The following is a 14,908-nucleotide window of genomic DNA, read 5'->3' as shown; positions in this document are numbered from 1 at the left end:
ACTGGTGGTGAAAATTGAATAAAGATTTGTGCACCTTGTGTCTCTCATTGTGTCTCACACCTGCACACACACACCATAGGTGCTGGGGAAAAATAAGCACTACCGCAGTTAGGCAGTAGTGTAGGGGTTAATGAAAAGAAAAATAATATATATATAACCGGGGGAAGCATTGCCCTTTAAAAGAAGAAAAAAAATTAACAGGGGATTTAGAGACTCTCCTGACTTCAGGGACCGACTCTGATTTTGCTGATCAAGCCACTGGACTATGCTCATGTACATAAAGGGTGACTTGGTGATATGATATCAGCTTCTCTGCAGTTATTTCATCCCCCATCCTTCCTTCCCCAGTTTTAAAAGGTCACTAGGTTTATAACTATAGATTAGTAACTAGGTGGGAGTTGGTTAGTTTGGATGGATGGTTTGTAGAGTCATGCTGACAGCAAGGGTTCAATTTCGACATTGGCTGAGATTACCACGAAGGATTCTCCTTCTCAATCTTCTCCCCTCACCTTAAGTGTGGTGAACCTCAGGTTAAACCACCACCGGTGTTTCTGTTCTCTCTATCTCTGTCTCTCTCTCTCACACACACACTCTCTCTCTACGTCTGATAAGACTGTAGTAACTTTACCTTTAGTAGCTAGATCATTGAGACTAAAGGAAGTGAGGACTACAGATGCTGGAGAGTCAGAGTTAAAAAAAGTATGGTGCTGGAAAAGCACAGCAGGTCAGGCAGCATCCGGGGAGCAGGAGAATTCACATGAAAATCCTGGGCTGCCTCCATTACCAAAGCAAAGCTACCCACCATCTGAAGGGAGAATGCCTCATCTTCCACCTTGGGACCCTTCAATCACATGGCATCAACATCGCCTTCACTAGTTTTCAAATCTCCCCTGCCCCCACTTCATTCCAGATCCAACCCTCCAACCTGGCACCGCCCTCTTGACCTGCTCTACCTGTCCATCTTCCTTACTATCTCTCCGCTCCACCCTCCCCACTGACCTATCACAATTACTCTCCACCTGTATCCACCTATTGTCTTCCCATTTACCTTCCCCCCCCACCCCCCCAACCAAGCCCCACCCAACCCACCCCCCTATTTATCTCTCAGGCCTCTTTCCCTCCACATTCCTGGTGAAGGGCTTATGCCAATATCGTTGACACACCTGCTCCTCAGATGCTGTCTGACCTGCTATGCTTTTCCCATGCCACAATGGGACTAAAGGAAAGGTGAGTGAAGGTTTTTTTTGTCATCAAAGGCTTTGTATTAATTTCCTATGAATAAATACTGTTTTTATTTAATATGCTCTATGTTCTTGTAAATACTTAGATACTAAACTTAAGCAGCATCAGTGCTGTAAAGAAATATACGTGGTGTCATCTCTGTTAGATTGTAAATTATGAGGGTGAGCTTTACAACATTAATATTGTCCTGATGTGTAATTTCCCTTCTTTTTGATGCCTGCCAGCCAGTCTAGTGTTCAGGTCAGCTTAGAAATGTATATATTTTATTTAATCAAGTGGTTTTTTTGTTTGTTGCCTGACATTTCTTTTGGGTTGGATTGGTTTGGTTTTTTGGTCTTAATATCTATATTTGGAATTGTATTCATAAAACTAAAGTGAGGGCAATTTGAAAAACATTTTAATAGATCAATGAGACAAGGCAATAATGTGGTTGTGACTAAATAACCTCATCTGTCATAAGTTTAATTTGTGGTGTTCTAAGATTTAATGGTATTTACAGATAAAAAAAATTGTTTTGTGAATTTAGGAAACTTCTGGCTGTTGCATTATGCTGATTTCTTTATTTGATGATGACAAATGTCTTTGATTTAACAGATCAGACAATTCAATTTTCAGTGAACTATATCAGAAAGTAATGTTTTGAATGCTGCATATTTTACCACAGATTATAAATGTTTTGCATTATCTCTTTAAGACTATATCAATCCAAAGATTTGGAGGTGCCCCACTATAAAATATTTGTGATGACTCATTAATAATTTTAATTAAATGAACTTCTGAATTTATTAAATAATAGATCATTTCAAGTTTACAAGTGTGTTCAGGTGATTTTAAGTTAAAGTCCACTTCAAAGTAACATTTTCACTATTTCCTCTCAGTAAAGTGAATGGCTTTAAAAATAAAAATCTTTTGCTTTTAGATTTTTGTTTTCTTTTCTGCACATTTTGTCAGAATACATTTGAGAGAAGATGGAGAACTAAGAAACATAAGTAAGTTAAACCACAAATCCAGATCAAATGTGAAGAGGACAATTTAATTATAGCTAACAACTATGATTCATTCTATCTCAACAATATTCAGCAGATTTACTGTGAACTGAATTGATTGTGTGTCTGATTGTTTTGTTTGCAATTGAGTTTCTTTTGCTATTTGATGAGAATAGTTGATTTCGGTAAATACTATAACTTTGTCATGATATCTATTTACATAGTACATAGAGCAGTGCCATTATCAAGCAAATGTCAAACTATGATTGCTAAATTACCAGTAACTTTGTACATTCCTCCAATCCTAACAGCCACCATACTGACTTTGACACCTTAAAGAAACTCTTGTTTGAGCGCCAAGTGTCAGAATCTGTACTATGCGCACGTATGAAAGCAACTATGCTAATTACAGAAAAGAAAATACGAAATGTTAAGAAGGAAGCAATAAGCAGTAACAATGGTGTTCATTGATGGGATATCACCAGACACAGGAAAGACAACGGAATAACCTGGTTAATGTACATCCAAGTTGTAAGGCAATGCAGAACTTAACCAGAAACCTTTTTTTCAAAAGAACATATTAAAAAATTGATGTATTTTCCTCCATACATGTGACAATGGAAGGTGATCTGAACATTATTGAAGAGTCCAAATTCACATCACCTTTTCTCACATAGGTAACGCCTTGGAACAATACTAATTTGCATTGTTTCCCCCTCCTAGATTACCGACTGTATACATGCCAATAACAAAGACACTCACAACTGGAATCTCCAATATGTTGATTGTCATAAGTTAGCACCGCTTGTAACAAGCAAACAACGTTTTATGCTAATTTATTTCTTTTAGTTAATGTGTCCAGTACATGAAATGTCTAATCCAGCAAGCAACTTGCTTGCATCAAGTTTTCAAAATGTCTCTGTAATCAATAAATTGTAATCATCGGGTATATCAGATTGTCACAAAGACCCCTTGCTCTGCAAAACATGACCAAGAAACTTCACCTTTCCTTGGATTTCATACAAGTGATCCCAGAATCATTTTAGTTTTTTTTATTTCTGTACCCCCTGGAGCAATCATATCCTTTCTGAAAGAATATTCCACTACATGTTGAATCTGTATTGATAATGTATTTTTTATAATTTCTTTGTATCAACAAAAACATCATGTAATGATTACTAATAGAGGGTACTATTCTAATCTCTGGCAGGCTTAAGTAAAAGGTGCACTCTGTCCAAAATACAGCGTTTTTTAAAAAATAAAAATTACAATACAACTGTAATTGTATGAACAAACTGAGATAACTCAACAAAGGATGGTACCCCATCGCCAAGGCATCCTTTATTTACACTTGAACAGTCCTTGACTATAGTACTGCCTATTGTAGAGTCAGGTATCATAGTGTCAGTATCTATGATATTCTCATTTTTTTTATAAGTCAGCCAGGGCTCCCTGATTAGACCTGATTAACAGCCCCAATCAGGGAACTCACATTTTCTGAGGTCCAGCTAGCTGATCCCGTCACAATCACAACACAAATAACCTAAATCCTGGCTAAGAGATAAGGAACCATCTCTTTTCATCAATGGATCATTAGAGTTCTTAGCCTGAGAACAGACCAGGAGTATGGTGTAACAACTCATATTTACCCCATAAATTGTGAAATAAGTGTAACAAGATTAAGTGGGATAAAGTCATTCCATTTTCAGGCCAAACATTGATTAAACAAAATCGTGGTCAGCACAGAGATTGTGGGCTGAAGGGTCAGTGCTATGCTGGACTGATCTATGTCAAAGAGTGTGATGCTGGAAAAGCACAGCAGCTCAAGCAGCATCTGAGGAGCAGGAGAGTCGACATTTCAAGCATAAGCTCTTCATCAGGAATGAGGGTGTGAACCAAGGGGGCTGAGAGATAAATAGGAGGGGGTGTGTGGCTGGGTTCAATGTGTTCTGAATGGGTGTGAAATTCAGAAGGCTGCTCAGTGCTGCCTCGTTATTTTATCCAGAAAGGTTGAAGATAGGAGGTCAAGTTTCTGGTTAAAAAGTGAGGTCTGCAGATGCTGGAGATCAGAGCTGAAAATGTGTTGCTGGTTAAAGCACAGCAGGTTAGGCAGCATCCAAGGAACAGGAAATTCGCCGTTTCGGGTCAAAGCCCTTCATCCTGATGAAGGGCTCTGGCCCGAAACGTCGAATTTCCTGTTCCTTGGATGCTGCCTACCCTGCTGTGCTTTAACCAGCAACACATTTCCAGGTCCAGTTTCTGGGCCAACCCAGAGTTTGTAGAAAGGTAGGCAGGGAACTGAATTGCGCAGGAGGAAAAATTTAGTTTCCTGTCAGTGAGTTATTGTTTTGCTAATGAGTACTTAGGACATTTCAGGCAGATTGACGTTTCTGGTCTTGAAACTGTTTTGCATTCATTAGCGTGTTGTGAATATGCATTAACACTGGTGTTATATTCGCAGATGCAACCTTGGTAACCAAAAATGGGAAACATGAACCTAAATATAGACATATGTGAGGTGTTCACCTGGTAGGTATACACTGCCTCCTCCACACTTCAGTGAATACAGACCTCCTCCATTAATTGTCACTTTCATAAATGAACTGACACGTTGCTCAAATACTTTCGGTGCTGGGGTTGAAGCATCCCCCTGTCAATCAGCTCACAGAGAAATACGACAATTTGTTAATGGAGTGAGGACCTACCCATTCCCAGGGTTTAGTTTAATACATTGCGGAGAAAGTGAGGTCTGCAGATGCTGGAGATCAGAGCTGAAAATGTGTTGCTGGAAAAGCGCAGCAGGTCAGGCAGCATCCAAGGAACAGGAAATTCGACGTTTCGGGCATAAGCCCTTCATCAGGAATCATTGCCCCTTGATGGGCAGGTGGTAGTAGCTGCTTGGATTTTTCACCAGATTGGTGCACATATCCAATCTCACCTTCAGCACACTCACGCTTTCCTTACTGATCTGGCAGGTGGCAGCCTTCTCCTCAAAGATGGTGAGGAACATGGAAACGAGGGCCAGGCTTAGGCTGTTCGGCCCTTCAAGCCTGATTTAACCCTTCAAGATTGCTCCGTCATTCAATATAATCATGGCCAATCATTTATTTCAATCCTATATTCCCACTTCCCTCATAATCCTTTAGAATTTAAAAAAAGAATAGAAAAAAGAATAGCAATCTCTTTCTTGAATACATTCACTGGATAAATGTATGGATGATAATGGAATTGAGCAGGTTAGATGGGCTTCAGATTGATTTCACAGTTCAGTGCAACATTGACGGCTTAAGGGTCTGTACTGCACTATAATGTTCTATGTTCTCTTATCTATCATGGCCTTCACAGCCTGCTCTGGCAGAGAATTCCATAGGTCCACTATACTTTGAATCAAAACCTGTTCTAGTTGTAAATAGTCTTTCCCATATCTTGAGTCTGTGTCTCCAGGTTATAATCTCCACAACCAGGGAAAACATTTCCATGTATCTAGTCTGTCCATTCCTGTGATATATTATACATTTCAATTACATAACGTCAAATCCTTCTGAACGCCAGTGAATACAGGCCAGGTTGTCCTATATCTCCTTATATCTCCTATTTTCCTAGGTATCAGCCTAGTGAATCTCTGATGTACTCTCTCTTATGTATCTTTTATAACTGCAGTAAGACATCCTTACTTTTGAATTCAACTTCTCTTTCAATAAAGACCAATGTACCATTTGCTGCACCCACCTGTTTAGTTTTTCTACATTTACGACTGAATGATCCTCCAAATGGAGTGAGGAGTTCCTTGTGGACTCCTAAGGAGTACTCATTTGTGTTTCTAATTTCAATGTCTTACACTACAGAAGGAAAATTATAAGGCAGATACATGCTGCCCCTTGTGTGAAATTTAATAAATTTTACCATGTTGGAGTCGTATGATTCACTGGGAAAGGGTGAAAAAGGTATTCTATGTTCCTACATTGTCCATAAACCACTCATGTTTCTTTCATATGCTTTGTGATAGCAACTGGACATTAATTCTGTTGAAATTCTATTCTTGACATATAAGGCCTTTTTCATTTCAAGCTGTGCCAACTCCTACTCCTCCACATTTTTTTTCTACATGTGAATATTCAGCACTAAGGACATCAGTAATGGCACATTTGGATTGGATTGCAACCAGCTGCTACAAATTTGTTGGGGATAAGGCTAACTTGGCAACAGTCAGTTTTACTACCTTGTAAGTCAGCTTTTGTTTGTTCTGGGAATTATGACCAATACAGAAGAGCTAAACACTGAGGAAATCAAAACGTTTAATATTTGCAGTTTATCCCTTGGTTAAATTTCCATAGAAAATAACTAAAAAGAGTTCCCTGCCCCCACCTCGGCTCATTTGTGTGGATTATTAACTCTTAACATTAAGCTATCAAAGAAAGGATATCAGTTAGCCGAATATGATGAATGTGACAGACGACATCTTCATTCTGGGACTCATCACACAGCAACTGTTTGGTGCCTTATAGAGAAAGGACAAAAAATCACAAAAAGACAACATGTTATAATGCTGCAGCTGAACATAGCCACTGAAAACAGTGAGTGGTAAATAACAAATTAAAAACAGTGTTGTATTAATTTGTGGCTCCTAGCATAGAGTACAAAATGGTGCAAACTATATTGAACTTGTTCAATCAAAATGAAGGAATATAATCATAAATTCAATCACCGTTTGAGACATTCCTGACATTTCTTTTGAATATTATTTTCATTTGGCTAAGGACTATAATTTTTTGGGATAAGTGCTCTTGGGTGGAATTTCACTGATCACTCCTTCTCCAGGAGTAGGTTACCAGGTGGAAGGATTGCAAAATTAGGCACTAGCCTTGTGTCTGTAGCCTTCCCACCACTGAGAGCATTTTGTCAATAGCCAAGGAGGTTAAACACCTCCTCACCCATCCCTCGTCAGGTCAGGCAAGGCCCTTGGATGGTGAATTAATGCCCACTTAAGGGCCTCCTCCAACTATAGCTGGCTTTGCAAAACGGTCACAGCCATGAAATGTGGATGCCTCCTGCCACTAGTACCCAATTACCGGATTGTATAAAAATGCCATAGCAGCTCCTTATATGCTAAACCTAAACCTTAATTTAGACAATTAACATGCGGAGCTACAACAATTATTCTGAACTCATAGCCACCTGGCAGATTCTATATGTTTGTATGCTTTTTTCCCATGGGTTTGAAGGTGATAGACAGTTTTGAAGGTGAATGGTGTTTTTACTGTAAGTAAAAAGTAAAAGTAGTCAAAAAACCTGTTTGAGGATCGGGGAGGGAGGAGCTGAGGCCTTACGTCTTATGTACACTGAGCACCTGTTGTCAAAGGTTTCCTACAGATTTGGGGAACAGGAGATATGTACGAATGGAATATCAGAGGATTAGAATTACTCTCTTCAAGTCCCACCTGCTCCAGAGGGGTGTAATAGCAACCTGCACTTTGTGATGGTTTCTGTCAGTAATGCTTTATTAGGTTGCATTATTGAAATCAGGGGCACAGAAATAGGCAACAGAAGCCATGGCATAGAAATGATTTGGGAGCCTTTTTGATACTGCTTTTGCACATTTTAAAGTTTGTTATTTCTTTAGCATGTTGCACTTCAATGTTTATCTTTATATTTCGATTTTCTATTTTACCACTGACAGGAGAGTTTTGCTGTGATTTGTAGTGGTCCCTGTTGTTGAGTTGCAATTCCTTTTGAAGTTATTCCAGGGTGCTAGAGGCCAAGTCTGACTTCTAGAGTGATTCATCTCTGGGAAAGATCTGCTTGTGTGTGAGGTAGTTGATGAGACCCAGCATTACTCATGAGGACAGCTCTAAATCAGCAGTGATGTGCCTTTGGATACTGTTTGACCAGAGACCTCTCTGCAGTCTGGGATTGTGACCTCAGGGTGATATCTAGTTGAACTAACAGAAAGATTACTTGAGAATTTTGAAGTTCAAGGAACACCCTGCATGTGCAGAATCCTTGTGTATGTTTGGATAGATCTGTACATCATGCAATATGATTGTTTAAAATAATTTTGATTTGACTATAGCAAGGTTCTGAATTCTATATCTCATCATGAATATGTTTTCTTCCAAGCTATATGTTTAAATAAAGGTAAATCTACTATATTCCCACAGGAATGCTCTCTTGACTGGTAATGCTTTATCCTGAACGCTGACCCTAACACTGATTCATCACAGTATTCTCTTTCCAGCATCATTTTTGATTGTTTTTTTTCAAACTAGTTATTCTGCCTTTGATTATCTTCTGTGATAAATTGTGGCGCAAGTCTATAACCTTTGGAGAAAAATAAAATCATTCCATTTAGCTTACCCACTCCTGTTATTTAATCTAGTTGCCACAGACATCAATATGCAATGATCAGCTGAGCCAATTTTATGCAGAAGCTTGAAAATATAAATTATGACTGAAAAGTCTCCCTGTTCTAGAGGCAGAAACTCAAATCCCTTACTTTTCCAGAATCTGAGATTGACAGAATTGGCATATCTGATCCTCCTCAACCAACCTTACTTTGATAAATTTAATTTTTTTTCAGACATCCATTTGAGTTTCTTTCATAGTAATGTCTTTCTGGTAATTTCTTGGTCTTTATAATTCTTATCAAACCCTTGTTTCTCCAAAAAAGAAAACTGTTCTCATGAACCCCTAGCCTGCTTCTGTTACTTTCAACATCATGTTTGTCACTTTGTTGCCATTTGGGGGCACTGTTGATCTTAAAATTTATTTGGTCAGAAACTACGTGGCATCATTTGCTTCCATATCAAATTGAAGGTTCCAACCCTTTGTTCTCTTTTGGAGGATAGGATGGCTACTTTCTTTCTGTAATTGTGTTTCTCGCAAACTGTCAGCTAGTAAATGGAATAGGCAGTAATTGAATCTTCTACCCAAACAAATCCTGAATTTCAGGCATGGAATGTAACTGGTCCTTACAGATTTCTACACTCTGACATGAAAGGATTGAGTTGGACAGCTGGAATATTTAACAGCTAAGGATTATTAATGTATATGAGGAGTCACTTGGTTTTGATCTGGCTCTGAGCATGTTGCTTTAAATAGATGTGTCAACATTGGCAAATTAAATTATGCTAAACTGTTTCGTTACAGCCATCTTGTAATGGCAGCTGGAGGAGGAAAATGTACATCAGTACATTTTGCCTTGAGTAGGACAGGTTGAGAAACTGAAAAAATGAATACAGCTGTAAATTATTGCATTAATCTAAATATTAATTTATAGTATGAAGGATAGTTTTTTTTTAAAAAAGAGATACAATGAATTAAAGCATACAGTACTAAAATTATACTTGTACACAAATAATTTCTTACGTGATAATTTGAATTGCTGAATACTGCATTGCTGTTTTCAAAACAAAATCAGATGATTAAGACCAAGAAAGTAATTATAATTAGATGGTTAAATCCATGTTTGTCTAATTTCTCAAAGCTGAAGTTGTGGTACAATATTTGTCGATGGAAATATAAAATTGTTAATGGAAATATAAATGTCTCAATTCCATTTTTTGTTAAAAAATCAGGTTCTTTCCACCATCCAGAATCTGTCAAAATTGTTGTAGAGAAGAATTAATTTTGCTTGTAGGATCTTTTCACTCTATTGACTTGTGTGCATGAAGGACAGTATTTGCCTCTCCTCAGAATAATATTGCAACATAACTGCAATTTTTACTTACAATGTGACTTGCTTGTAAATTTATCTCTAGGCTTAGTTATCTATTCTCATTCATAAACACAATGCCTGTAGCAAGGTTTTATCTCCCTTCCCATTATTTTTCTATCTATCAGATATCAAAAGCCTTGTGCCTGGAAACACCTGCTGTCCGTCACCTTTTCTGTGTTGACATTTTTGCCAAGTATGGTGTCATTATGGTTTTGCTCCTGATGCCTGTAAACTCTATTTAAAATGTTGTTATGTTGTATTAATTGCCATTCTTTTTTTGCCTCGTAGGATCCATGTTGTATTGTTCTTAATTATGCCGTCTGCCTTGTTTTCTTTTCTCGTTAGCCTTCTCTATCACGTTGACTGCTTGCCCATTTATAGCTGATCTTGTTCCACCACCACACCCACTTTCCTTTTGCTCCATTGGGTATATCCCTTCCAAACACTGTCACTATGAGCCTTAGCCTTGTGCTATGTGATTGCACTTATACACTATATCTGCCACTGACACCTCTGTGTAGGTTGATAAGCTCTTTCTGCCATCAAAGGCTTTAACTATCTGGCCACAAGCTGCCTCGGACCAAAGAGAAATTATGCTCAAATTGATTTGCTAATTGTATTGCTCTACATTCTGTTACATATCGTTATGGTCCATTACTATTCATGTGCTTTGTGCCACTAGTGGCCGATGTGCTTATGAAGTGACCAAGAGTAGTATAATGAGAATTATGTGTTCTGTGCTATTGACCAATTTGGAGAACAAGTATTTGATGCTTGTGACAATTTTAAAACAAGGTTTTATGTGGGTACTTAACACTGTTTCGTTCCTAGTTTTAAACCTGCAGTTACAAGATTTGAATCAGTTAACATCTATTCATGAAAGTAGATCATTATTGTCTATCACCAGTATATGCATTTGATGATTAGATAAACTTTATGTGAAGTATTGACATATAACAGGATATATTGTTCACCTAAACACATCTAATTATTGAAAATGCATTACTATCACTTCATCCTCCTACAGAAAAGGAATGACAGTCTTGAATCCATTTATCTGGTGTATGATTTTTTTATATTAGAATATTCAAATTTCAAATGCATTCTTAAATCATGCACAATCAAGCATTTTTAAGAAGATCTTTCATAGGACATGAATGTCAGCAGAATTTGTTGTACAGTGACTATTGCCCTTGAACTACTGCAGGTATACCCACAGTACTGTTACAAAGTTCAAGGATTTTGATTCCACTCTGATAAAGGCAGAACAATATTTGAAGGCTGTTTCTTTTTGTGCTGGTGAGTCTTGAAAGACATTAAGAACACCTATTCTGCTTAAGAGAGCCTGCTGGCACCTAAGGCCATTTTAGAATGATTGTTTATTTACACTCCATGGACTGCATATACCTTTAGAATAAGAATGAAGTCTACACAGTAGCATCTCCCTTCAGAATCTCTTTACCATGTGACCTCTTGTGTCATTACTGCTGTAGCTTGCTACTTGTCTAATGGAGAATTAATGCTTTACTCTATAACAATCTCCGAGTTACTATCTCTGTATAGTAAATAAAGGCTCTTACATCTCCTTCAAAAGTCTCCATCTCCCAAGGATAAACATTGTAGTAGTTTTGCTCACCTCTCTAATCTTTTTTGCAGTTCCCTCAGAGGTGGTTAAAGATTTGTGTTTGTCAAGTTTTCACTTACACTTGATGTATCATTGTTTTTATCATCAGAGAATGTCAGACCTTCGTTCAAGTTGTCTTCCTAGATGCCTAAATAGCTGTTTCATTTTGTTAAGGATTTTCTTCTTGTCAAAACTTAAGAGTTTCCTTTGAAGGATGTTTATTTTGTTTTCATTCTTCTGGCCTGTGGATGGATCTCACATGTGAATATTTAATACAGATGTCAGATAACATAAGTCTTAACTTTCTCAAAGGATTTCCGCTGACTTTCATTTTAACACCACGCTTGATCTTGCTTGCACAATTATTGCAATATTGACAGCAAAAGATCCCATTTTCCAACCAGGTGTTGAATAGCAAGTCGAGATTCTCACTAGGCAGTGTAGCAAGGGCTATTTGCCTTCATGAGCATGCTGTACCACCTCATTGCTATATTCAGTTCATCATTCTCCCATATGCCGGACAGATGGTGACAAACCTCAATATGAAGGTCAGAGCAGTTACCTGGCAATTTCAGTTCACCACTTGCTTCTCAGGACCTCAGTCTTGGATAACAAGTACAAATATCTCAGACACCTTCCATGGGCAGTGACACCCCTGTCCATGGTCCTTGGCATCAGACCCTCAACAGACCCTCATGGTACATCTCTGATCCACTTGCAACATGGTTCTGCACATCAGTGATGCACTATGGAGCTTTGGTGCATACACCGGTACCTTTCATTGCAATGCTACTGCCAGGAGTCTATATCCATGTGTATAGGCTCACATCTTAAGTATTGGACCAGGATGCATTTTGAGCCCTTGGATTAGTCTCTTAGCATTCAGTAACTTTGTGCCAAATTGGACTCTTACAGAGTTGCTGATTTTCCTTCTCATTTTGTGTTTTGCCCCTCTCAGCCAGACCTTAAATGCACACAGCACCTGTCTCGACTTGCTTTTTAAAATCAACATAAAGCCAGGCAGCTTGTTGTACTTGCCAGCAGTCTTGAGTCAAGGGGGTCAACATGTGGCTGTAAGGTACAGTGTGAGGTTAATCTCACACCTGTCCTACCAAATCTGGCATGCTGATTTGATATGCCTGAGGCTGAGGGGACAAACTGGGCAGGTGAAAAAATTACATAGACAGATAGGGTAGAAACATAAGGGAAATAGGAGTCTAGTATTCTGTTACCAAATCATTCTTCATTTACACGTCAAAAATTCTTGACACTGATCCAGCTCCATCAGAGCCAGCTGTCAGAGAGAACAATATGTCTGACACTCCTGTTTGTATCTGTTAGCCAGAGCTCCCTGATTGGATCCTATTAACAGCCCTAATCAGGGAACTCATATTCTATGAGTTCCACCTGCCTGACCTTGTTACAATCACTACATGCCTTCACCCTTGAATCCAAGCATATAGGCCTGTTGGTTTTCTTGGAGCCCCTCCTGTGAGCTTTAACACCAGGCCAAGTTCCTCTGACTCTGCTTCTGATAAGCAGCTCGCCTCTTGTGCCTGGGGCATCTCGGAAGAAATTTATTCTTTTCTTCAGGAGGCAAAAGCATCAAGGCGGCAACATCAGCTGTGTCCATTTCAGATTCCGAGGTCTCTTCAATGTTTGATGGAGAGGGAGAACACATGGGTTCCGCCAGGCTTTCCGACAGTTCCGAGGAGCCAGGCACATTTTGCTCCCGCAAGGTTTGCAAGTTTGCAGCTTTCATATTGTCCTTGTGTTTGTTCATGACCATCGTAACTACCCAACCTTTATGTATCACTGAACTTGACCTTCTGTCAACCATGTCTCTTACCCATGTAGGGGCATTCCCATGGTTCCTACACCAAACTTCATCTCCTGAATTAAGTTGTCTGTTTTGCTTAGCAGAGATTTGTGTCTGGCAGTGGTATTTCTGATGCCAATTCATTGTCTTCCCCAGGTCTGGAAGATTAGATCTAACCTGCTGTGGAGTCTTTTTCCCATTAGCAATTTTGCTGGAGTTATCCATGTAGTTGCATGAGGGCTGGTCCTATTATCAAATAGGAACTGGGACAGTTTGGAGTGGAGTGAAGCTGTATGCTGTTTCTTTAAGCCTGCCTTCAAAGTATGGACTTGTCTTTCTGCCAGACCATTGAATGATGGATGGTATGGAGCTGCCCTTTTATGTCAAATGTCATCTGATTTTGTGAAATACTCAAAATGTGTGCTGGTAAACGATGGCCTGTTATCTGTGACCAACACTTCTGGAAATTTGTGTATTGCAAAAAATATGCACAGTTTCTTTCTATTCGCCCTGTGTTTGATAAATGAACTCTATCCACGTCCGACTACAATGAATGCACATCCATAGTGACCAAGGAGGAGAAAATGAAGACCGCAGATGCTGGAGATCAGAGTCGAGAGTGTGGTGCTGGAAAAGCACAGCAGGTCAGCAGCATCTGAGGAGCAGGAAAATCGATGTTTCGGGGAAGAGCCCGCTTGTGAGCTGAGGGGGTAGAGAGATAAATGGGAGGGGGGTAGGGCTAGGGGAAAGGTAGCTGAGAGTGTGATAGGTCGATGGAGGTGGGGGTAATGGTGATGGGTGAGAGAGGAGGGTGCAGCGGAGACGTGGGAAGGATGATGAACAGGGAGGACAGGTCATGAGGTGCTGCCAAGCCTCCAAGGTGGAAGATGAGGCATTCTTCCATAATGACCAAACACATTGAGTCCTTGAAAGGACTTATTTAGTCAACATTTACTCAAGTTCAGGATCTACACAGCCATTCCCACAAATGCAGGAGAGCTGGTGGTTGTAATTTTTGTCCTTGTTAGCAGTCTGGGCACTGCCCCACAAAAGTGGCTATGTCTGCATCCAATCCAATCCTGGCCACCATACGTCTTCCAACATCTTGGAAACCCTGGATGACTGTGTTGCAGTTCAGTGAATATCTGGCAGCGACTTTTGCTCGAGACAATCACTCTTACTCCCAATAATAATATGCCATTCTCTACTGTGATTTGGTCTCTCTGGGCCCAAAAAGGGTTTCAGTTTTGGTTGTGATGGCCCTTCGGATTTCCCCATCACCACTGGCTGTTTCAGTTCTGCCAGTGCAGGATCTTTCTGCATCTAAAGTCTGATATATTCAGCTATAACTGGAAGTGTGTCCAGAAAAATTAAAACCATTATGGACTCTTCCAGTGATGCTACCACCAGTGCATTATCTGTCAGCGGGAGGCAGCTCAGTGCATCCACATTTGCTACTTGGCCTCCCAGAAACTGTTCCAACTTGTAATTATAGGCACTTAGTATAGAGCCCACCACTGAAT

This window comes from Hemiscyllium ocellatum, chromosome 26, assembly GCF_020745735.1.
Source record: "Hemiscyllium ocellatum isolate sHemOce1 chromosome 26, sHemOce1.pat.X.cur, whole genome shotgun sequence".
Classification (NCBI taxonomy): domain Eukaryota; kingdom Metazoa; phylum Chordata; class Chondrichthyes; order Orectolobiformes; family Hemiscylliidae; genus Hemiscyllium; species Hemiscyllium ocellatum.
The sequence above is the reverse complement of the archived record's forward strand: the minus strand, read 5'-3'. Positions refer to the sequence as shown.